This window comes from Lagopus muta, chromosome 3 (genome assembly GCF_023343835.1).
Source record: "Lagopus muta isolate bLagMut1 chromosome 3, bLagMut1 primary, whole genome shotgun sequence".
NCBI lineage: Eukaryota > Metazoa > Chordata > Aves > Galliformes > Phasianidae > Lagopus > Lagopus muta.
The window spans coordinates 47,018,113-47,042,374 of record NC_064435.1 but is presented as its reverse complement, the minus strand read 5'-3'; the positions used below and the strand labels follow the sequence as shown (position 1 = coordinate 47,042,374).

The following is a 24,262-nucleotide window of genomic DNA, read 5'->3' as shown; positions in this document are numbered from 1 at the left end:
CACTGTTGTATTAATAATTTTAAATGAATAAAATGGTGAATGTGGCCCTAGATTATTGGGGATGATAAAATGGCCAGCAGTTCAGGTTGGTGGTAGGATATTTTATGCATCAAAGCAATATCCAAATATCCCTATTTGATAATATGTATTATCCCACTGATATTTTCTCATGCCTTTATTGGGGAAAATCATAGAATCACAGCATGGCTCAAGTTGGAAGGGACCTTAAAGCCCACTCACTCAGTTCAAACCCCAACTGCTCCAAATGCAGTTTGTTGCTGCATTTATGTAACCATCCCTCTGGGTCATGTGCACGTGCCCACTCAGCCTGTGACCTGGGACAGCACCATTCATGTGAACACCCAGATGTTGGGTTTTTCATGTGAGACTGCCTGGAATGCTACCCAAAACACAAAATAGGAACACTACCCCTTGTTTTTAACACCAAATATGATTGTGAGTATCAGCAGCATCATGATCTCATTGGGATATCATGTTTCCAGCCATCCACTATATGGCATTTCCATTGCCACCACTGGGACTGTACTGCGAAGAGACTGTAGGAGAGAGCACCTGCTTTGTTCCCATTGCTGCTCATTGCAGAATCAGCAGGGTCTGGGCTAATCAGAACTGACAGCAATTAAGAGTAATTGAGTAGTCTTTCTAACTCGGTGATTTTCCTGTAGCTTTAATAAGGAGAAATCAAAAGGAAAAACAAATGCTGTTGTTTGCTAAGCTCTCACAAGCCATTTCTGGTTATCTCAGGATTCAACAACTCATTAGATGGAGAATTGGCAGTGTTTGGACTGAGTAACACCAGTTTTCTGCATGTCTTTATAATGACATTCTTGTTTACATTCTTTCAACATGTGGAATGTTTATTTTTCAGTGTGTTTTTTTCTGGGTACAGGGACTCTTGGGTTATTCTGAGTCCAAACTTGTTTTCTTCCATTATGTAAGAAGTCAAGATAATAGGAAGCATGATGTGCTTTCCTCTTGTGATACTGCAACTAAGTGAAATGCAAAGGTAGGGCTGGCCAAGCAAGGTTCTAGTCATTGACCTCTGGTCATAAGAAATCACTGGCTTTGGAAAACATAGTACTACTAATGATTTTTTTACTTTAGTTTTGGTTTAGAATATTATCTGTGTTTAGCATTTGTGAGGTCAAGTAAATACCCTGTAGGCTGCAAAAGGGAAACATGTTTGTGGTGGTGACAGCCCTGGCAGCCTCACCTGCAGCCTGTGCACTGGGACTGTGTCTGACATACCAAGCCTGTGAGCAGTGGCCTGTGACTGCCAACGAAAAGAAAAAATGTCTAGAGAAATATTTCTGTCTTGTCCCCCTGTCCCAAAATGTGTTGCCTTTTATTTTTTCTTCCCATTTATTTTGGCCTAAATTCGGGACCCCAGATCATGGATTGCAAACAGGGAGATGGGGCAAAGAAGGATCTGTGTCAACTGCTCATCCTGCTACTCATGTAGGAGAAACCCTTCATTCCTGCCTGGGTAGGAGATGCCTTTGCCACCTCACCCTTCATGTTCATGCATACCAGAGAACATGTATCTTCAGTAGCCTCCCTATGAAGAGAAAAACTGAAATAGTAAATTCCCTGCCATGTTCTCCTCTAAACTCAAGATTCTTTTTACAGTCAAGCCATTGTATCGTTGCTTAGTGTCAGCAGTAAGCTGTGGTAGAAAGTAGACTCATAGTATCATAGAATCATTAAGGTTGGAAAAGACCACTAAGATCATCTAGTCCAGCCATCAACGCATCACTCACCATGCTCACTAACCATGTCCCTTAGTACCACAAAGGAGAAAAATGCTGGGAAAGCTGTACTTGTAAATTCATAAGCTTTTTCAGATAAAAGGAGGAGGCAGATGCTGATAAGTTCTTCTAGTTTAGAAGATTTGCATTTTTCTCTTCCTTGAAATCAAGGCTTCATGAATAAAGGCTTATAGACTCGTGCCTTTGCTGGGCACCTCGGGTTAACTCAGATATTATTTTGCACTCTATATTCTCTGTCTGTAAACAAAATACATATGTATATATCACATCTCATAGAAGAAGCAAACAGAATGGAAGGTCTTCATCTGTGTTTATCTACAACTTTGAAAATACTTTCTCAAAATACAGCTTTCGTATTTAAATAATAAACAGTTGTGTTCTTTTTTATGTACCACCTTATTCACCTAAATATTGATAATCTTCAAAATTCCTGAACTACTGAGTTATTCCACATTTTGCTTTAGTATTAAATTGTTTCTTTGTTTCATGGGAAAAATTAGATAACCTGTGTCCCAGTTTTCACCTGGAGGATGGGTTCTTCAGCCAGAGATACATGGAGTCTCACTCACAGTGATTTATTTAGAAGTCCTGTCCGATTTTTCCCCTTTTCACTGCCTAAAGATAAATACATTTAAATTGAGTGAGTCAGTTTTTCAGTTTAACAGAATGTTTTGATGCTTGTTAATTAAAATTACTTTCTCCAGAATCTAAGCACGTACAGCTTATTTTAACTTTCCTTAAAGAAGGTCTGAAAATGTCTGTAAAGGTTAATCCTTCAAAACAGCTGTGCCTTATTCCATAGACACAGTATTCTAGAGCAGATTCCCACTGGGTTTTATTTCCACAAGAGGTGTCACATTCTTCATTGTGGTTTAATCAGTGCAGCGCTCTAAAAATATTACTGACTGCTGAAACTATATATTTCATATGTACAGTGAAACTGAAAAGTGACTAAAACACTTCATACTTGCAGAGAACTGTTCCTTTTCCAGTGCCTATATCTTGCTGTTGCTGTTACTAACTGTATAGAAATAGAGGACAGAAGGGTGCAGTGAGTGTTTAGGCAGCATTTTGTGAGCATTCAGGATTCCAGGAGAGTCTGTCCACAGAATAAGTCCTTCAGCCTGAATGAGTAGTAAATATATGAGTTTTTCTGTTAGCTCTCATATAAAAGACATGGGCTCCCAGTGGCAGGACAAGAGGCAACGGGCACAACTGGGTCACAGCAGGTTCCCTCTGACCATCAGGAAGCACTTTGTTATTTCACAGCTGGTGGAGCACTGGCATGGTCTGCCCAGAGGCTGTGGGGTCTCCTCCTTGGGGACCTTCATAAGCTGCCTGGACATGGGCCTGGACACCTTGCTGAACCTGATGAAAGTCTTCCTTAGATTATTCAGGCAGCCAAGTTCATCAGCTCTGTGGAGTTTTTATCTGAATTGAGTTGAATGTGATAGAGCTGGGTATAGTAAAATATGCTTCTATACGACGCATAGTTGATTGCACTGATATCAGCAGTTTCCTGAAGGCTTGCAGCCAGGTTTGCTTTCTCTAAGTGGCTGCTGTGAGTGATTCAGCTCCACAAAGGGAGATCAGCATTGCAGATTCCATGGCCCTGGAATCGGCTGAAAATCCTGAGTTACAGCATTACAGCTGAGGTCTTGTGCATCCCAGCTCCCAGAACACGTCATGTGAACAGGATGTGTTCACTGCTTTTTCTGGAGAGGTCTGGAAGGAGTTCTTCAGAACTGCTGTTTCTCTCCAAAACCTTCTGGACAACTCACAGGAGTTAGCAAGCGGACAGGGGGTTGAAGTATTAAGCTGCAAGAAAGGTTTTTAAGAGTCAGTTCACGATGCACTCATTGCTAAGGGCTAATGAACTTTAGATGTTTTTGACTAAGCATGCAGTAGTAAAGGAGGGGCTGGCTCCCCTGTGAATCACCCTGGATGGAACGGTGTAGCTTTTCGGAGGACAAGAGCTATCCTGAGCTGACTGGACTGCTTGGGCTTGTGCATTGTTTTCTGCCAGCACATGTGCTTCTGGCTTGTAGTGGTGGGGAAGAAACCTTCATACCCAATGTGAACACTCACAGCTTGCTCTCAACTCTCACTCCCATCTCCTCACCAAGCTACAATAGGCTTTTTTTGGTGGAAACTCCTGGCTCCGGTATTCCTTGCATGACCCTGTGGTGACTCCCTCTATTCTTGAGGGATAATACTGAGGCATTTAGCCTGTGGGCTAATTTCACATAAATTAAAGTCCTGGCACCTTCCCATGTGATGGAGTTGAGATTGCACCATCTCTTCTTCTATTCAGAGCACATTTAGGGTGGTCTTCACAATTCTGGAATTTGCACATCTGTACAAATCTTATATCCTAGGCAGCACTTAGCACAGGGACCTGTTCTTTCATCCATGGTCTCCATCTCCAGATGAAATGCCAACAGGGTGGGGGGGCCTGGAGCCATACTTCTGGGTCTGCATCTTCCTTTGTGAATGAAAACCTGAGTTGGGAGATGTTCAGCAGAAGTGTTTCTTCAGAGACATCAGACATGCCTCCTGGGAGTGCTGACCCCTCACACTGTCAAACTGCAGAAACAGCACTTGGTCTTTCTCAAAAATTTAACTTGTCCGTTCTTGAGCTTTTTCGCCATTGAATACTTTTCATTGTGGCTAAATGAATTAAGGAGGCACTGATGTAAGAGAATTTTGTGTCCTGGATCCTCCATTAACTATTGTTAACATGTGAACTGCAGGCTTTTTCCACTTCGCCTCTGTCTTTACAGAGCTATCTCCACAAGATTAAATAGCCTTTCCCAGGATGCGGGAAATGGGGCTCAGGAAACAGTCTTTTGGAAGAAGGATATAGCAGTGTGGAAAGATGTGTTAACCTGGGCATTGAAATAAATTCTGGATTCTTGAAAATGTTTTGCAGAGGCCATCTCAAAGCCCATGTAGCTTTAGTAACCCATGATCTCTTCCAGCTGTTAGTATGAGCACCACAGTACAATAATCACCTCAGCATGCATTACTCATTCCCCATTTTATGGTGTCTCTTTACTTATTAGATCATTGACAGAGGGAACAAACCATCCGTTGAACGAGACCTGGATGTAATTATGCATAGTTCAACTGGATCCTATTTGTGCTAAACAACAAAAGATGCTACATGCAATGCGAGTTAGTAAGCTACATGGAGGAGTATAGCAATCAGGAAGACAAGAAGTGATGCTTAGCAGAAACTGCTGCTTGTGGAGATGCATCCTGATGACATATTAGCCGTGATGCATGTTAGCCACGGGTCATTATTTTTTTCTTAAAATTCTCTCCAGAAATGAGAAACACTGAGGTTACACAGGATGATTTGACTAATGGCAACTAAGTCCGGGCCTACCTGGAAAGAACAAAAGGTTTTTGCTGTTTGTACTGAATGTATGCCCAGGATCTGTGAAGACAGTAAACATTTCAGGCTGGTGCCTCTGTTTGTCACAGTAATGAGTGTGAAATTCCTCGGGAATCCTCTGGCCCTCTGTAACAAAACAGCAAGAAGCCAGCCAGACTGCTATCAGCAGTCCCCAGCACAGACATACCATGTGATGCAAGGCAAGGACATGCAAACACTCTTCCATTAGTACCACAACACTCAGGAGTAGGGCTACTCAATCTCTGTGGAACAGTCCGAGCAGACTAATTAATCCCCAGCCCTGCCAAGCACCTACACTGTTTTCTGACTAACTTGCATCCAACGTGCTGTTTGCACTTGGGCTCAGATCACTAATAGATTTAAGGGATCAGCTTTCGGCTCTGCTAGATGCTAATCTTGCCAATATAGCTATACTCAAGTACTTCATTTTGGACAGCTTTCCTCTTAACACTTGGAGACCTATAAATACATAAATGGAAAGGGTAGGGAAAAAAATCCTTCAGAAATGAAACTTGATTTCCCACTTAACGTCCTTGATATCAGCGCAATACTGTTGGCCAACTGTAGCAGTGTTAGTCCATCATGAAAAAGAGTACAATTCTCAGCCAGTTGTGCAGGCTTTCCTTGGCATGGTGGCTGTTACAAGAAGCTTCCTGATTTTTTAATAAACATAAAGTAGCTCTGAAGTTTGGTTGGTGCCTCAAGCGTTCCAATACAGTGAAACACCACAAAAGTTAGGGCCAGCAGGCAAATGTACTGAATGCAACAATGGTGAAAACAATGCCAGCAGAATTACGGAAATATCATCATCATTATTATTATTTGCTATTATTATTTCATCAGAGGCCATTATTCTACAATTTTTTTTTCAGAACCAGATTTCAAAACCCATGAAAAGATTTTCTTTACTCTGTCATATTTCAGGAAATGTCATTCGCACAGCATATACTTACAGAGGAAGATGCTCAGTTACATCCTGCACATCCGTTTGACCTATTAAAGACATCTGAAGCAAAGATGTTTGCTAGCCGCTCCTCTTTTATTAGAGAAAGAGAAATTACTCTGTCTCCAGCACAGATCTCCTGGTTTCTCAGTATCGTGTCATAGAAAACTACATATTCATTCAGAGATGAAGAATTTTTATGGAAGTCTTTTTATCAATAGCAGTAAGAACGATGATCACTGATCTTTCCAACAAGGGAAATATGTCGTCACCCAATTGGCATTGAAAGGGATACTGAAACCCCGAGGCAAGGAATTTGCTTTCAGTTGTACCACATCAGTGATCCTGAGGAAACCGAGGAACAGTTAGAAAATTATTTATGCTCTGATATGGTGCAGGAGGAGAGTCAGGATATCCTGGTGGTCTTCTAGCTCTAGTGGGAAGGTCAATCTACATCTGAAAAGGTAAGGAAAACACTTTAGCACCATTGTGTGGTAACAAAAGCAGACCACAGAGCTCAGCAGACAGCAAGGGAGCTGAAGACAAATTAAGGCTAGAGAAAGGGATTTAGTTAAGTCTTGTAAGACATTAGATGCTTTTATTCAAATATATCTCATATCCATGACCCCAGAATAAAACAAAAAATACACTTAACAAACATTCTGTACCCCTAGAAGCATACCAGAAATTTTAAGCTGAAAGCTTAGCATTACTTCAGGAGATTCTTAGATTTCAGCAGTGGTGGAGAATGGCATTGTTAGGGAAATTTATAAGCATTTCTAAATCTTGTAAAATCCTTGGTGAGAAGTTGCATAGCAGTACAAATAACCTTTTGTGTAAGTTATCTTTAAGTAACTATATGTCTACTTTGCACTGTGGCTGAGAAATTTTATAGGACTGAATATAACATACAGGTCTTTTCACTGTGTGATCTTTAATAAAACCCCCCAAAAGGCCCTAGGCCCATACCAGTTTTGTCACTGAACTTCAACTGTATTATGCAAAATAATGTCTTTTAGTTAAATATATAACAGCTTCTCTAGAAGACACCTGTTCTGCTTAAGAAGAAGCAAAATTGTTTCTGACAGGTTGTTGATGATAACAGGTGAAGTATCTGTGGGCAGGCCAATAGTCATATATAGAACAAAGAGTGGAACGCACCCCACTGGTGAAGGGGCTCTCTGGCCACGCAGCACTTCTTCTCAGGGAGCAGCCTCACCCAAAGGGATGCTCTCCCTTCAGTATCTGACCCTTGTATGAACTAGTGTGGGTCCACCCTGGGTCCAACTTTTCTGGGCACACAGGGAGCACAAGTGCAAACTGTCCCTATGCTCCCTGGGTCAGTCACACCCTTTCACTCAGTGCTCAATCAGCAGCTCAACCCTGACCTAACAGTTCTGTCCAATACCCATCAGGAATTCCATCTTCTTCCTCATCTGGTATTCAGTCCATAAATTCAGCCCAATGTCTCAGCTGAGAGCACATTCAGAAGTCACACCAGCATTCGAGATGAGTTGCATTAAACCAGAGCTGGCAGAAATCCAAGCTCTGTTGTGTTTCAGTAAGAAGAAATCAAATTTCAATTTTAGATCAAACTCGACTTTGTGATCATGATTGTAAAGTTGTTTCATATCTGGTAGGGACTTGTATTTTGCAGATAGTTCAAACCTTAAGATGTTAGTTTTTTCTGAAGAGGTTTCTGCCATTCAAAATAAGGGATAATATTTTGTTAGGTTCAAACAAGAACCTGATTTATTTGTCCAAGTAGCAGCCTCTCCAGTTTTGCTTTGGTAGTTGTGTTTGTCTGAGGTGAATGATTTTTTCAACTGCAGGAATTGAACATTGCCCAGTTCTCTGTTTTGGGCTTCGTTTTTAAATGAAACTGTAGAATTACACATTCTGTCCTGACTGAAAATGTCATAAAAGTAATCACCTGACAGAAGTTTGATATTATGTTCAGGTCTATGCTACTATTTTCAGGTAAGACGTTAGACCGTAGGAAATAAACACAAACCTCCCAAGCCCAATGTTTGAAAGATATCGTCTAGGTTCTATGCCAGTCTGTGAAAAGACAGACATTTGGACCCATAGATTTTGTCCTGTGCTTGTGCATTACTTTACTTGTGGATTGAGATGACTGATGGCCCACTAAGACATCCTGTTTGGTTTCTGAGACACATCCTAGTAGGCAAGTAAGTGCTTGTGGGGACTGACTTCGGAGCAGCTCTCAGCTGGTATTAGTATCTGCTGACAGGCATGGGTTTCTGGGAGAAAGAAGAGCAAAATCTGTCGTTAGACTGGCAAGGATGCAGTCCAAGCTCTTTGGCTTCTCTTTGACAAGGGTATTCCCTCGTTTGCTAGCATGCATGACTCTCCTTGAGCTTGGAGAAACGAAGAGGAGAGCTTGGAGAACTTTGGAGAAGCATTACATCAGATGATTGCTGAGCACCATTTCTCACTTTCTTGAGATCAAGATGCATTTTGGCATTTCATGATTTGCTGAAAAAATTCCTTGCTGGCATTGAGCCAGGGTGGTCATCGAAAAGGCAGCTTGGCTTGAATGGCTGTTGTAATTCTTAAAATTGCATTGAGCACCCTGTGCTACTTTGGGAGAAATAACTTTTGAAGCAACGTGATTCTTTCATGGTCATGTAACCTGGGCAGTCTGTGCTGCAAAGTGCTTTGGAGGCTGCACTTCTGCAGGAGAGGACTCTGCAGTCTGCTGAAGGTTGGAGCTGCAGTTAGCTAAATGGTAATGTCACTGCATGCCATGCCAACAGTGAGCTGAAGTTCTCTGTTGTCTTCTTTGAACTCAGGACCCCAAAGCAGAGTTTCTTGGTTACACAATAAGATAATAAAAATGCTAGTTTAAATTTCAAATTAGTAAAGGACTATTTTTGGCTTTCTCAGAGACAACATCTGTAAATAATCAGGCAGAAGCCTTTCCATAAAACAACACAGAAAAACCTCAAAGAGCATTTAGATTCTGCAACATTTAAACAAGATTTTTAACCCGTGGGGAAGCCAAAATCAACACAATGCTTCCTGCACATAAAAGCATGGAATTTCTTAGCAGTGTGGGGGCAATAAATGACTATCACATTTCCCTCCTTTCTAAAAACTAAATATTTTTCAATGGAAATAGTAATATTGATGGAAAAAGAAAAGAGGATGGTGAGTTATGTAAGAATTGATTTAAGCTCTGAACCCCCATACATTGCAGTCTGGAGGCTAATTAAAGAAAAACGTAGGCTCCTCCGTTTTGCTTTAATTGTCCTCCAAGCTCAAGAGATCAAATGTGCTAGATGAGAACCTTCTTGTAATCATCCAGATTCATGACCCAAGTTCAAGTTCATTCCTGCTGGTTCCAGCCAAGTCCATCTATAATGCAAACAAAAGAAGGGAATAATATACTCTTAATTATGTTCTCTACAAAGACAGGGGAACATGATGACTAACAGCTATACATACATATTCTCCTAACAATCTCTGACCACAACGTTTACCCACAGCATGTGTGGAATCAGAAGTTTGCCTGTAGCCAAGTACATACGGACCGGTTATTTGTTAAGGAAAAATGTAAACACTGTCCAGTTTAAAAAAATTAATACTTTTTGTAAGATGCTGATACCTTGATTTCCTGGTTTTTGCAGGAAGAGTGCTGTTGTCTTAAGGGGTGCTGAATCAGGCTCTTGTGCATTACAGTAGAAAACTGTTTATGAAGGAAGGACTGGCTACATTTCTGGTCATTTGGTTGACCTGATTGAAACATAGATTTCCAAGTTGTGGACGAATTAACCTGTAAATACGATATTCAGGGGTAGTAGCAATGCAGACAAACAGAACTGGGAAATTTTATAATTTAATACAGCTTCGTGAGCAAGCTGTGTGGTTTCATGAGCCACCCCTGTTTTGTGAACCACTACTGGAGAAGGGCTGAATTAAGCATTTATTTCAGCTATGTGAAACTCTGGGTAAAGAGGCAAAAATCACAGTCTTGCAGTTCCTGTTTACCAGTCTGGTTAGTTTTTAGCTCTAGTTCCTAAGTTGTCATTTAGAGTGACTAATTGTCTAGCTTCCCACAAACAGCAGATTTGTGTCTTTTCCCAGATGAGGCACAGTTATGAGAAGTTATATAGTAAAAGAGACAAGCTAATGGCATGGCCAAACTTTGCCTAAATCTGTTTTTCTCTGCTAAATGACTTACTCATCTTGATTTTCCAAGAGATGCCAAGGTGATTTCAAAAAAACTAGTGTTTTGCTTCATCTGCAGCTTCCAGTGAAAAAATGAATAAATTGTTGTGGCTCCAACATAGGAAAAGATCATCACAGAGATACTGAGTTTACCAAAGTGCATCCACTGTAATCAACTCCCATAGCTCCCAGTCACACATCAGAACTAGTGGGACCTGGATGCCTGGTATGGCCGTAGCTTTCTGCAGAGCCATGCTCCCAGTCTCCTCCTACTGGATGGAGACTTGTTCTTCTGGGACTGGGGAGGCTTTACTCTGTCCCATAGTAAGAATTTTCTTTTTCATATCTTTATAATTCTAACAAAGTTAGGACTTCTGATTGGCACACTGTGATCATGGCGCCATGTGGAAACCAAAAGTTTGTGCTGTAATCACCTTCTAAATGTAGTTTTCTTTCCAAACCAATCTCAGCTGCCATCAGAAAAACAAAAGGCCAGCCAGGAGTCTGTTATCATGAAACTAAAAGACTGCAGTAATGAAAATGTGCATCATACCCTATATACCATCTGTGTGTTAGTTTGTTTACTTGTTAATGTTAAGTTGTGGCTTTTTGCATTTTTCTGTGACTATAGCACTTAGGATTTAAGGAAGATATGCCGTCAGTAGGAAGGATATCAAACAGAGGAAGTTACACAAGAGTTAACTATCAAAGTAGGGCAAGCCTGCAGCTCTTCAATGTGGAATAAGAAATTATCACCTTATGGCAGTATGGGTGATGGTCATGGTTAATACAAATGTCTTCAATATACAATTACTGAGGTTGTATAAACCATTGATTATAGATTTTTAGTACCAGAATTGAAGACATAAAGAGCAGACATATTTCTCTGTTGTTTGACCACACTCTTAGGCTGCTACATTTTCATACCGGCACTCAAATTTGTTCACCTTAGATGCAGAGCCCATTCACGTTACAAATTACAGAAAGTCAAGGTAGGAACAGAGTTAATGCAATCTTGTAGCTTAAAAAAAAAAATAATACCCACCCTACTCAGGTATTAGCAAACATTTTCTACTGCCTTAATTCAATAATTAGTAAGTGCAGCATGGTAAACACAGAAGTAAGAGCGTACAGTATTGTTCTAAGTTTTTTGTTTGCGTCTTACCCATTCAGATTCTTCATACCATGTGGGTAGCAAACAGATGTATTACATTACACTACATTAAATCCTGTGGAGGCAATAGTCTTAAGTGCTGCGTCAAATATTTATAATGTGGAATTATTTTAGGACAGGAGCCAAGTGCAATATGGCATCCTTCATAGCATCTCTCTTGTTTTCGTAAGAGCCAGAAGCTTAGCTACTGCCGTGCAATCAGGCTTCTTCTCTTCTCTAACCGTCAACATCTCTTTCAATTGTCATCATCTGAATATGTTTTGATTATTATCATCTACTAGTGCTTCTATTGTTTTATAAGCCTTCTCTCTTAAACTGGGAAGAGCCAAGTTTTCAGGAGCCCCTTTCTAGCCTGATCACTCAACTGAGTGTACAGGACGTCATTTTCTCATGCCTCTAAGGAGCATACGTAGCACCTCCGTGCACCCTAGCAAGTCCATGGCTACAAGGCAAGCTTGCCTCATGTCATGTCAGTGGTGTGGGCTGTGTGTAGGATGACACGCACCATAGCCCTGGCCACAGTGGGGTTCTTCAGCTAATTTAAGAGCTTCCGGCCCAAGGGTGAGAGTGCAGAAGGGGGGCCCATGGGGGACAGGTCAGAGCAAATAAGTTTGCACATAGAGCCATCCTGGTGTACTGCAAAGAGGCTGTGTGATGGCTTTTCAAGACTGTATTCTCTTTCTTATGTGAGACAATAATAATTTCAACAGCAAGAGTAATTTCCACCATTAAATCTAATTTATCTGCAAAACGCTATGTTTGTAGGTGTTGTCTTGCTTTTCTATTTGCAAAACTGAAGCTCCTAGCCATAGCAGCCTATCCTGAAAACATTCAAAATATCTGCAGCTATTTTCTCTTCAGAAAATTGGCATGCTAAAGGAGTTTGTTGTTCATCTACAGCCATGTGTCTTCTATTTACAAGTCTATTTAAATGCCAAACTTTTGCATGCTTCTTTAACCTCCCTATGACTTCTAAGCTTAGCCAAATCACCTTTTTATGGAATTAATTTACATGTTAAGTTAGTTTTCAGAAATTCTTTACTCAAAAATATTGGCAATATTTTTGTTCTTTACTCAAAAGTATTTGTATCTGAATGCTTTTGTTGCTCACTTATCTGTAGGGCTGACTTCATAACTGAATTTGATTGTTTTAATAGTTTACCCACAAACAGAGTTTCTCACCTTCCAGCTTTGCAGTTCGTCATTCAGCGGGAGAACATCCTTGTTTGCAGACAACTTTCTGAAGACTTTGAATGTACTTTTTTCATGCAGATGAAAGTTTTGGACAATCATCTGTGCCTACAGTAATTCACAGGGTGTGAGTTTGGTTGAGGACAGTCTGTTGCAGTGTCTCAGTTTGTGGAGGCAGTGGAGATACACAGCTGGTCTACGGTGGGCTCAAGCAGCCAAGCGGTGAGGCTGCTCCCCAGGTAGGTCCCCCAGGCCCTGATGCTCAGGATTAGGTGCCAATCAGCATGCTCCACAGCCTTCACATAGAGCCTGCAGTAGATCCACAGATTGTTCAAAACCTCATGCAGGGCCAAGTGCAGACTGCCTCACTCATACAGTTTTTACTGCGTAAAGATACAGCCTCGTATAACCTAAGCTACACAGGACTGGTTTGTCTCCCTGTTACCTCCTCTTTGTGGTAAGGTGTTTGAATATTTAACATATTGGCAGCTGCATGAGAGCTTGCAGGTCAGAGCTGCCAGAACAAGAACATTGCTCTTCATAGTGTGCTGCCTGAGCCTGATGGACAGATGGCACCAGTTCCTACTTCTTCAGAAGAGGACACACATTCATTTAAATGCTGTCCATCTACTGGACATTTTTCTCCACATTTAAGAATTTGGAGAATGCATTCAACTACATAGTGGGGTTTTATTGATTTTTGCTTGCCTTTGAGCTGATTTCCAAACTCAAATCAACACCTTCCTTATTCTAATGCTTATTGTGCTATGAAGAAGGGCAGCTATGAGCGGTATGTAGCAGGGAAAATGAGGACAGCCTCCAAGTTTCTCTCTCAGGGCCCTCTTTCAATATTTCCAATCCCAAATCCTAATGTGAAAATACCGTAATTCTTATCATAGTGTCTTGACAATCTTAATCCTCTCTGCTGGCACAGGCTATAACTCAAATGCTTCAACCCCTTTCTCTCTGTTTGAAAATGTCTCCAAGGAAAATGGAAACTACTATCTGCTGTTATTTTTGAAAAGCAATTGAAACATAAATATCTTGGTGCAGAAATCCAAGTCAATCTATTTCTTTAATTTCTCAAATTCAGCACGGCATTTTCTCATTCCATAAGAAACATTGCCTGAGGTTTCTAGTTCCTCTGGGTGGGCTCATGAGCCAGTGAAATGGAGATATAGTTTCTACCAAATTTGGCTCAGGTTTGTGTAGCAGCTCATAAACACAGTCATTTGCATAACCTCTCCAGTGTCTGAAGGAGGGAGACTGTCAGGCATGTAGAATCATAGAATCATAGAATTCTATGTCAGGGCCATCTTAGTGCATCTGATCTAAAGGTGAGTTTCATCTTCCACTGATGTGACCCACATATCATCTGAGATGGCAAATGATAATTTCAATCAAGTCAAAATGAAGATGACTACAAGCTGAGGCCATTCAATCTCTGAGCCTTTTGTCAGCCAAACTCCTGTGAGATATTCTTGAAACTATCTGAACGTGCCTGTCTCATTGAGACATAACACACTCAAACCATCAGTCTGGTTTTCATTTGCACTCCTTTTGTGCTAGAGCACAAAACCAATTGAGAGCAGGTCTAATACAGTGTATCTGTAGCTTTCAGAAACCTCTTTTAGTCCTGTTTGATTCCTGGTTTCATACAGGGTCTGTGAGAATGGCAATGTAAAACAATTTCTGGAAAAAAATAGAAAGTGTAGAGAATATACCTTGCATTGACAGTCTATTTGACCAGATAATCCTGAATCAAAATTTACATTTCTAATTCATGCTTACCTTCAGTGTAGCATGATGATGTTTTTTTGCTTGTTTTTTGATGCTGCTTTGTTTTCAGAAGGATTAAGTTGTTGAGGGACTTTTGCATGGGAGGTAAGTATCTGCATCTTTAGGTGCTATAAGTGCTTTTAAGATGCTTTACCTACTTGACATGCTCTGAAGCCTAATGGAAGCCAATGGAAGGACAAGGCTGGATGTGGCTCTGGGCAGCCTGGTCTGGTGGTTGGTGACCTTGCACATAGCGGGGGAATTGAAACTACGTGATCTTTGAGGTCCTTTTTAACCCAGGTCGTTCAATGATTCTATGATTCTATGGTTCTATGATATGACATTCCAAGTCAACATGATAGCCCCTAGGCTGGTTTTCCTTAGCTGTATTATAGTGTGGGAGGTACAATAGACCAGTGAGAAAAATTTTAATTAAATTACTATTTTTTAAAATTTTACTGAGGCAAATGACATTGTGAAAATATTCTCATTTGTCAATATTCCCTTAAGCTATCTGGCATTTCCAAGGACACATAAGAGGCATTGCAGTCCCTGAATATCTGGAACTGCTTTCACATTATGCTTGTTAAGTGCTATGCCTCTCCATCTCCTAGCAGGCTTGGAAGGGGGATTCTTTTACTTAGGCCTTTTGAAGGTTTATCCACTGCCTTTTCAATGCCTGTAATGGCAAACTAATCAGCTTCATTCTTTACATAGCTCCTCAACATTAGTTTATTGTTGTTCATTAGCATTTTTTTCTGGTTCACTTTAGTTTTAATAAGTTGTTGGATGTTCTGCTATGTTGTGGCATGTGTTATCCCTGAAGTCCTTTTATTGCCTAATATTTTTCTGAAGTGATTGTTTTCAAAAGCATTCAGACTTTGTATATCTGTAAAGGATTTAAATCATTCATATCCAAATATGATGACAAATATAATATCTGAGCTGGAGATTTGTACTTTAGTCTTTTGGCATTAGTTGTTTGCTGACCACACAGTGGTGAATGGCAGCTGTTGTCTTGCCAGTTTATGGCCTCATCTCCTTTTTGCTATGTCTAGGAAGACAGTTTTGTTTCCAACGTATGAAAAATAACTGAGTGTATTCATTCTTCTGTCCAAATAATATTTGTACTGTCACAGAAATTCTCATCAGAATTAATAGTAATTTGTTTTTGTGATGTAAATGCTATTTAAATAATTGCATGTTGCCTGAACTGTCACTTAGAAGAGCAGGGCTATTAGCAAAACGTAGATTACTGTTGAGAAAAACTGCTATAATTATATTGTAGACCACCACGCTTTTACGATTTTCTTTCCAGTAGCTAAATGCAATTCAACTATTAGAGACAGATATAGGAATACTAGTCTGGAAAGGCCCAAGCATGGGCCCCAAGTTGCTACTGTTATGAGTAAGAGAATCTGGGAAGAAAAATAAGAGAAAGCCACAGGGAACACAACTCTCTGTGACATGGATAGGGACAAAACCATAGTAGTAGCATCAGGGAATTGTCAAAATCATCTCTATTGCTTTGGAAATTTTCAATATTTGACAGACTGTTGAATTCAAACTGTAAAACTGTCTTCAGAATTTTTCTAGAATTTTTTTTTTTCTTCTTCTTCTTTTTTTTTTTTTTTTTTTTTTTTTGTGTGTGTGTGTGTGTGTGTAACCATGGGCAAAAATATCCCAAGAAGATATGATCTGGGAACTTTCAAACTTATTCAGAATGATGACACCTATAGTTACCTTCCTTTATGTGGAGGGGGTAACAAGCAAATGTTTTCTCACTCAGTTTCCACTAACAAGGGTTTGGATTTTACTACCAAAATAAAAAGTCAATAAACCCTGTCAGCGAACACAGGAACTCTCCTGGTTCAAAGTTAAAAATCAACTTTATTCTCATGGGCTGAGCACGTAGGAGAACAACCATGCTTTCTGCTTCTCTTCTCAGCTGTGGGCTCAGAGGAACCAAAGAAAATGGAGAACATGGAAGAGCTTCTCCTTGATAAGCTGATGGTGTGCTGGCCCAACGCATCCTCACTGAGGTGTTGGACGTGTGCTAGCACTGGCCTTGGGAAAGTTAGGGAGAGTGTGCTCCCTCAGGGGAGTGCCCTGTGTTCCTGAACAAATTCATCACGGCTTTACTGAGGCAACACTGTTAGCACCAAAATATTTCATTTGTCTTGGGTGTAAGAAGAACATGCTTGTAAAATTATAGCCAGATACTCCCTAGGATCTGTCTGTGATTATGCCTGCCTTCTGCAAAACTGTTTCTATTATTCATCTTAAGAAGGGATTGAAATATGATAACACCATTTAAGGAGAAACAGTTAAAGTAGAAGGGTATTCAAATGCAGATTCTTCTTCATTTTAAAGAACTTACAAATGACAAAATCAGATTTGTTTTCTGGTGCTTTTTGTCAATTGATTTTACCTTTCTTTGACAGCTGCATCTCCATGCAAACATTAAATTTGAATTCCTTGAGTTTGGAATAATTCAATCCTCATCTGAAACTTCTTTTCCGAGTGTCAGATTCTTTGTATAAATATAAAATGCAAGGCTTTTTGTTACGTGAAAATGAATGAAAGAAAATTTTTCTTAACTGAAGACTGGTTGAGTAATATTTATTTAATTCCAAACAATCCATCTGTGTGATTATAATATGCTTTGCTTTTGCAAAAAAAGCGAGCAATTCCTTATTGTAATTTTATAATGCCAGTACACCTTTTTCACGAATCTTCAACATTACATGTAGCCAGTAAGAGCATTAAGAAATGTGCCAACATGTTTGTGTGTACATACGCATAAAATATGGGCAAGTGTCACACAAGTCTATGAAGTAGCAGTTCTAGGTTTATCTTTTGCCACAATTATGTTGTTTAAGATGATAGTAGGTTTCCAATCATATTTTGCATATGTTACACTGAGAAGCAATGAGAGCTTTCCAAAATAGTTTAGATGCTGTATAATTATTTTAGCAGCTGTGGTTTCAGTTACCTTTAATTGGTAACCCCTGCAGCTCTGTATAAAGACAGGCTTCTGTTAAATGCAGTTACTTTCTTCTGCAGATGGTGTGGTAAACTATGGCTACTCATAAAAGGAGGCTACTGAGCATTACACGGCAAACCTGGGGGCTTTGAACAAATGCGATTATTAATTTAGGACCATTTCAACATGGATTATTCACAATTTCCAATAATCACAGCTTTCCACCAGAAAGGTCATCCCTGAGTTTTATGCCAGCTAACACTGCTGGAACAGTTAGCTTAGATAATTCAGAGATGTTGAGACAACAGTCCACCATGGAAGCAAATGGTGTATTGCTCTGTATTTTTCTTAAAACATTTATTTGGTTCACTGACCCTGACATTCCTAGAGTGTGTGGCTCTGTCTCTAAGAACACGTGTTAAGCAGATGAAAAAGCCTCCCGTAGAGTATTTATTTCTCTTATGTATAGGACAATTTCTCAGACCCTGGGGAGGCCAATGTAGTTTTAAAATGCTTTGGATGGAAACTGTAGAGCCACATTCTGTTTCCATGGGATGCAATGGCACATGCCAGCTGGCATCCATAGGAGGAAATGTAGGCACTGCTTCTTTGTAATAAAGATTTCATATCATCATTTCTTGTACTATCCTTCAGATGAATCAAGTCTGTTAACTGTGATTTTGCCTTCATAATTACAAACAAGATGAACGTGAAACGCAACAAAGGTTGATGACAACACAACCTGCATTTTAAAGGTTAATTTTTTCCGTTTTATTTTTTAGTTTAGCAGGATCAGGCCACTTAGATAAATATAACTGACTCTTGTTTCCGCTGACCAACTGCATGTCAGTAAAGGAGTGTCAATCACATAATTATCAATTCACATCACTGAGTAATACTAGGTAGATCCAGCAAGGAATTCTCTGAAGGCTGACTTATCAGAATGCATAAATATTTCTATTAAAATATTATCATTCTCCAGGAGGATGCAGATTTAGGATGAGTATTCCTGTTAGGTGTATAGTGCTGAGCGCAACTATGGCAGCTCATGGGTGCACATCCTAAAGAAATTTCTGTATTGCATTTGCAGCATTGGTGTGATTTTGCTAATAAAACTAATCTCTGTCAACAGGAAACTAATTGTTTTAGTGGAGAAGCCTGATCAGAACGGGTAAGAGTCCCATGAAGTCTCTGGTTTTCCCAAAGAGACCAACTGTGTTATAGTCCTTTGGCAACCATAAAAGTGAAATGCAGAGAAATAGCAGGATGGTGCCAGAGTCGTGACTTTATTCCTTGAGCATCAGCCAGGAAGGCACAGTAAGATTTAGTGCAGTAGGTCTCAGTAATCAGGGGAGCTCTGCTGGCTTCTTTCCGTCATTTCTGGATCATTTAATTAATTAAAGAATCGTTTCTGCTGCAATCACAAACGTTCCAGTTTGCACTATTACCCAGGGTCAGAACTTGCCTGACCTCTCTGGCAGAGGAAGAGAAGACCAAGGAAATTGGAAAAAAAGAGAGTAAGTAAATCACTTCAAGGAAGCTTTGTTTCCTTTACTCTCAAACTCAGAAGAGCAGAGAAGGCTGAATTGAAGGGGAAAAAAAAGGCTAAGACTGAGGCTGATTAAGAGAGGTCCAGCTTGGAGAAAAGGCAAAGAATGAAACAAGTAAGACAGAGAAAAATAAACTACATTAAGAGAGAGCTTGGATGAGAGAGTCGGCTTGCAGCCAGGAGGGAGCAGCTGCGGCAGGAAGGCCCGGATCCCATTGAAATAGAAAAGGGGCCATCTCTCTGCTGGAATGAAAGGGAAACAAAAAATAATTCACCTTTAAAGACACAGAAATGGGATTTGAGGTGAGGGGAAGGGCAGAGAGAAATGAAATCTTGTGAATGAGATATTTTTTCTATGAGCAATTCAATGACTGTTAAAATCCTTCCAAAGAGCTGTGATGGTGCAGATAAATTGGAGTGGGCCAGAACAGATAAGCCATTCCGAGCAGTTTGACATTGCATTAGGACTTCTGAATGAATGCTGAACATCAAGCAAATTTCCTCATTTTTACCAGGAGAGATGAGGCAGATGACATACCATATTGATGACATCATGCCTCACTCCAGATGTGAGAAAAAAGTAAGATAGATATTTTACCACAAGCCAGAGCAGCTCTCAATATTGAGACATGACGTGATCTCAGCACATTGTGGTTCAACAAAATAAAGGACAAAAAGAAGCAAGGTGAAACCCTGGGCAATCCTGAGAGAAAACATTATGTTCAGGCAATAGAGAATGTACATCTTGAGTTACTTACACCTTCAGTACACGAAAGACAGTCAACTGGAGCAATTTCAGTAGAGGGCCATCAGGATGGTCAGGGGCCCTGTGAGGAGAAGCAGTGGGATGAGGGCTGGTTCAGCCTGGAGAGGGCTGCTTCAGCCTGGAGACAAGATGGTGTTGGAGGCTTCTAACAGCACTCCTGGTACTTGCAGGGAGGTTATGCAGAAAAGGGAGCCATTCTCTTCCCAGTGGTGTGTGGTAGGAGGAGGAGAGACAACAGGCATGAGTTTAAACAAGAGAGGATGAGTTTAAACAAGAGACAGGATACAAGAAGAAACAATTTCACCCCAAGGACTGACAGGCAGTGGCACAAGTTGCCCAAGGAAGACATACAGTCTTCAACCTTGGGGGTTTTCAAGACTCAGTTAGGTTGCCTTGAGCAACCCAGTCTGATCTCACAGCTAGCCCTGCTTGGAGTAGGATGCTAAGCCAGAGAGCTCCTGACAACCCAAATGATGCTGTGTTACCGTTTTGATTTGAGTGATCTTTGAAGATAGCTTAAGAGAAATAAACAGTGGCAGATAATTTCATATGGAAATGATGAGAAGGAATTTCTGCTCCTATTAAGAAGCTACTAAGAAGCTACACTATAATATATAGACACTATATATAGACAGTATATATAGACGCTATATAGACACTAATATAGCTATTCAGCCAAAGCCTAATGTTGAGATAAGAGGACTCACAGAGAACTGAAAGAATATGTTGAACAACCTGTTTCCTGTGGTTTCTCTCCTTTTTGTCCCTTCCCAGTTTATGAAGTGTACATAAAATTGGACTTTCTGAAGGGTTCTCCAGTAAAACAGAACAAAACAACAACAAAAATTTGATTCTGGAAAGGAAGAAAAATAATTAATACAGTTGTTAGATTTTTCACTCTTTTTTTCACTTCTTGATATAATAATTTTTATTTTTCATGATGGCAGATGTTAATTAACAATGAACTAGTGTGAATCTCTTGGTAGTGGGGCCATCATTTTTGACTAAGTAATTTATCTTGTGTACCCGATACAAAAAGATCTTACAGCTGTGCCAGAAATAATTGTTTCTTAACAATTCTTAACTTTCTTAATTTCTTAACTTCATGCTTTGTCCCAAGATTTTTACTGACAAAGACATTCTGAAGTTTAACAATATCATAATGCACATTAAAACTCTCCTATTAATTGTAAACGTTAGGTTAAAGAATGACCACCATTTTAGCTATTTGAATCTTTTGCAACATTTTCCCAAACTCCCAAGTAGTACTGTAAACAAACAAACAAAGCCACAGGAATGACTACAATTAGGCAGTATAAACAAGCTGCATCCAGATCAAAACACTCTTGGTTGCGTTCTTATGCAAAAAAAAATTGGTTTGTAGTCCCAAAAACTCTACCCTTGCTTATTTATGTTTGCATTTCCATTATGGTGTTTACTGCAAGGATCTACTATTAGATGCACTGGAGGTTAGAGCACAGCCTTGAGAGTCTGTTTCTCAGCTGTGGCTCTTCAGAGTCATGGCCTGAATACCTGTTCCTGCTTGGTGCAGTGATGCATAACACTGAGAGACCACCCCAGGTAGACAGCTTTGCAGAGATACTGGTTTGCATTTCATCCTTTTCTGGCAGAGAGTCACAGAATCACAGAATCGTAGGGGTTGGAAGGGACCTCCAGAGATCATCGAGTCCAACCCCCCTGCCAAAGCAGGTTCCCTACACCAGGTCACACAAGTAGGCATCCAGGCAGGTCTTGAACATCTCCAGAGAAGGAGACTCCACCACCTCCCTGGGCAGCCTGTTCCAGTGCTCCGTCACCTCACTGTAAAGAAGTTCCTGCGCACATTTGTGCGGAACTTCCTATGCTGCAGTTTCTGGCCGTTTCCTCTTGTCCTGTCTCCACACACTGCTGAAAAGAGTCTCGTCACTCTGCCCCCCACAGCTTAGATATTTATAGACCTGGATCAGGTCCCCTCTCAGTCTTTTTTTCTCAAGGCTGAACAGACCCAGTTCACTCAGCCTTTCCTCATAGGAGAGATGCTCCAGGCCCTTCACCATCTTCGTGGCCCTCCGCTGGACTCTTTCCAAGAGATCCCTGTCTTTTTGTACTGGGGAGCCCAGAACTGGACGCAGTACTCCAGATGAGGCCTTACCAAGAGCCCTTACAAGAGGCCCAGCAAGGAGAGATGTTGGGATGAGAGAGGCAAGGAAGCCCCTTGGTTAAAGAAGGAGTGTGAGACGGAGGTATGGAGAGGGCAGGAGCAGTGAGGTCCAGCTCTAAAAGTCTTGAGAATCACTGAACGTAGGAGTGTTCCCAGAAGTGAGATGCTGCCTCATCTTTGTGTGGATCAGGCCCTCAGTTTTCCAACCCAAGCAAGCTAGCATAAAGATAGCAGCTTCCATGTGTCTCAGCTAGTCTAGATTAATGCAGTGTTGAATATGAGAGATGCAAATCTGTACAGTGTGTTGAGTTGTTCTGATATACTGCCTGTGGTGAGCAATTCCTAGCAAGTGGGAAGCCACAGTGTGTGGCAGCTGTTGCCTCTGAGTGATCTTCAAGGGTACCTCCAAGCATGACTGCACTGTAGTAGTTACATCTTGAAGAAAGATTAAGTTGATAAGTAGAAAGTATTGGTTAGCTACAGCAGAGCCCAAGCCTGAAGAAAAGGTTGTGAAAAGTCTTCAGTGATTTTTAATGATGTAAACACTCTGTGGGGACGTAACAAGGAGGATGGTGCCACATCCAAATCATGAGTATCTTACGCGAGATAAGAAGGAAGGTTTTCAACAGAAGTAGAAACAAACCCTTCCAATCCATCACTCTCGTTTGTCAGTCATGTGCCCTTTTAGAGTTTCATCCTAGGTCAAGCTCAACTTCAACAGAAAGCCAGAAAGTGAGAAACAAAGAAAACTGTACTGCACTGCTTTGTTGATGGCAGATTTGACAGAGACATTTTGCTTCTGAGTAATGTGGCAGCACCTTAGCACTTGCTGAACTAGACCATTGGCACTAGGATGGCCAAAATAAATTGCATACACAACTATAATTTCTAATTTGATTTCTGCGAAGTCTGTTCCATCAAACCACTGTGGAATGTTCGCTAAGCTTTTACTATCGATTTGCATAGCAGAACAAGTATTCTGTATGTGGTTATTGTCTCTAGTTGAAATTCTTTTTAATCCAATACCAAGTTTCCATGATTTTCTATAGATAAAGCCAGAAATGTTAACTGTAGTCAAATGTTTTACGCTAGTTTGGTATTAGGAACATGAGAATTTAGGTGCAGTTAGACTTAGCTTTGGTTTTGACCTATCTGTACCCAAGTGCTTTCTCTCTAAACTATTCCAGTTGTCTATGTTATGCTTTAGAGAACATAATTCTTGTGAGTGGATATGTAAACATCCCCCCCGCAGTGTGAAACGAGGTGGCGTGCAGGACGTGTGGTTGAAGTTGTCAGCTACAGATATTTCTCAACATGAAGAAATGGAAATCTCAGTGATATTCAGCTGTTTTCAATCTGCTGAAGTATTTGGATGGTGTTTTTTTTTTTTTTTTAAATCCAAATTCTTTTAGGTTTTTGGTTAAATTAAAAAGATGACAGTCACCTTATAACTTCTCCATTGAATTTATAGTGGATGTCTCTCTCTGTAATTGCTACATCACACAGATATGCTACACTAAGCAGCTAGAGACAAGTTTTCATGTGCTTGTGGTAAGACTTGGAGTCTGGCACTGCAGATCCTTTCACTCTATACCCCCTCACCAAAAGCTGTGAGAGCTACACCACCCCACCCTGATCCTGTTCCATTTTCAGAACATTCTTTAGTAGAACTAGACAAACAGTGTTCTCTGTGTTTCTTGATAATTCTTAAAATCTTGCTGAGACCTAAAAACTTAGACACGTTAAAATGCTTTTGGATTAAAAAAAAAAAAAAAAAAAAAGAGGTAGATCACTATTCAAGGTAGTTACAGTTACAAACATAGGTCTTTAACTTACAATTCAAACTCATAAAAAATAGTACATGTGGCTAGCCCTGCACAGATTTTCAAGAGAGTTAAGAAGAGAATAATAATATGAAGATATTTCCCCTCTCTGTGCAAGGAGAAACCAATATCCTTTTACTTTTGCTCCAGAATGGCGATAGTCTGGATTCAATGCCAGGAATTTTCTCTTTGGTATAAGGAGCAGTTGCAAGTTGAGTACTGGCTGTAAGATCAGACCTTTAAACAGCTTTTGTCTGTATCAGAAATACTGAGCGAAGCTGCTGAATCTGCACTGTTGTCACATCAGCTGAGTGGGTCATAAGGCTGTATCCATGGAAACTTTGCCCTGTACCAAAACTTGTGTCCCCCAGGTTGGCCTACTTTGAGCATCCTATAGTGATAGAGGACGGCTTATCTGGCTATCTGAGTGTGTAAGGTCTGGAGGAGTGCTGTCTGAGAAGCACTTTTCAGTCTGAAGAGGACAT

The 24,262-nt window shown here is 40.4% G+C and overlaps 1 protein-coding gene across 1 annotated transcript in view; it reads left to right on the top strand.

Annotated features, from left to right (window-relative positions):
- Positions 1-24,262, top strand: part of COLEC12 (collectin subfamily member 12) — a 93,558-nt gene that overhangs the window by 25,887 nt on the left and 43,409 nt on the right. The window lies entirely within an intron of this gene.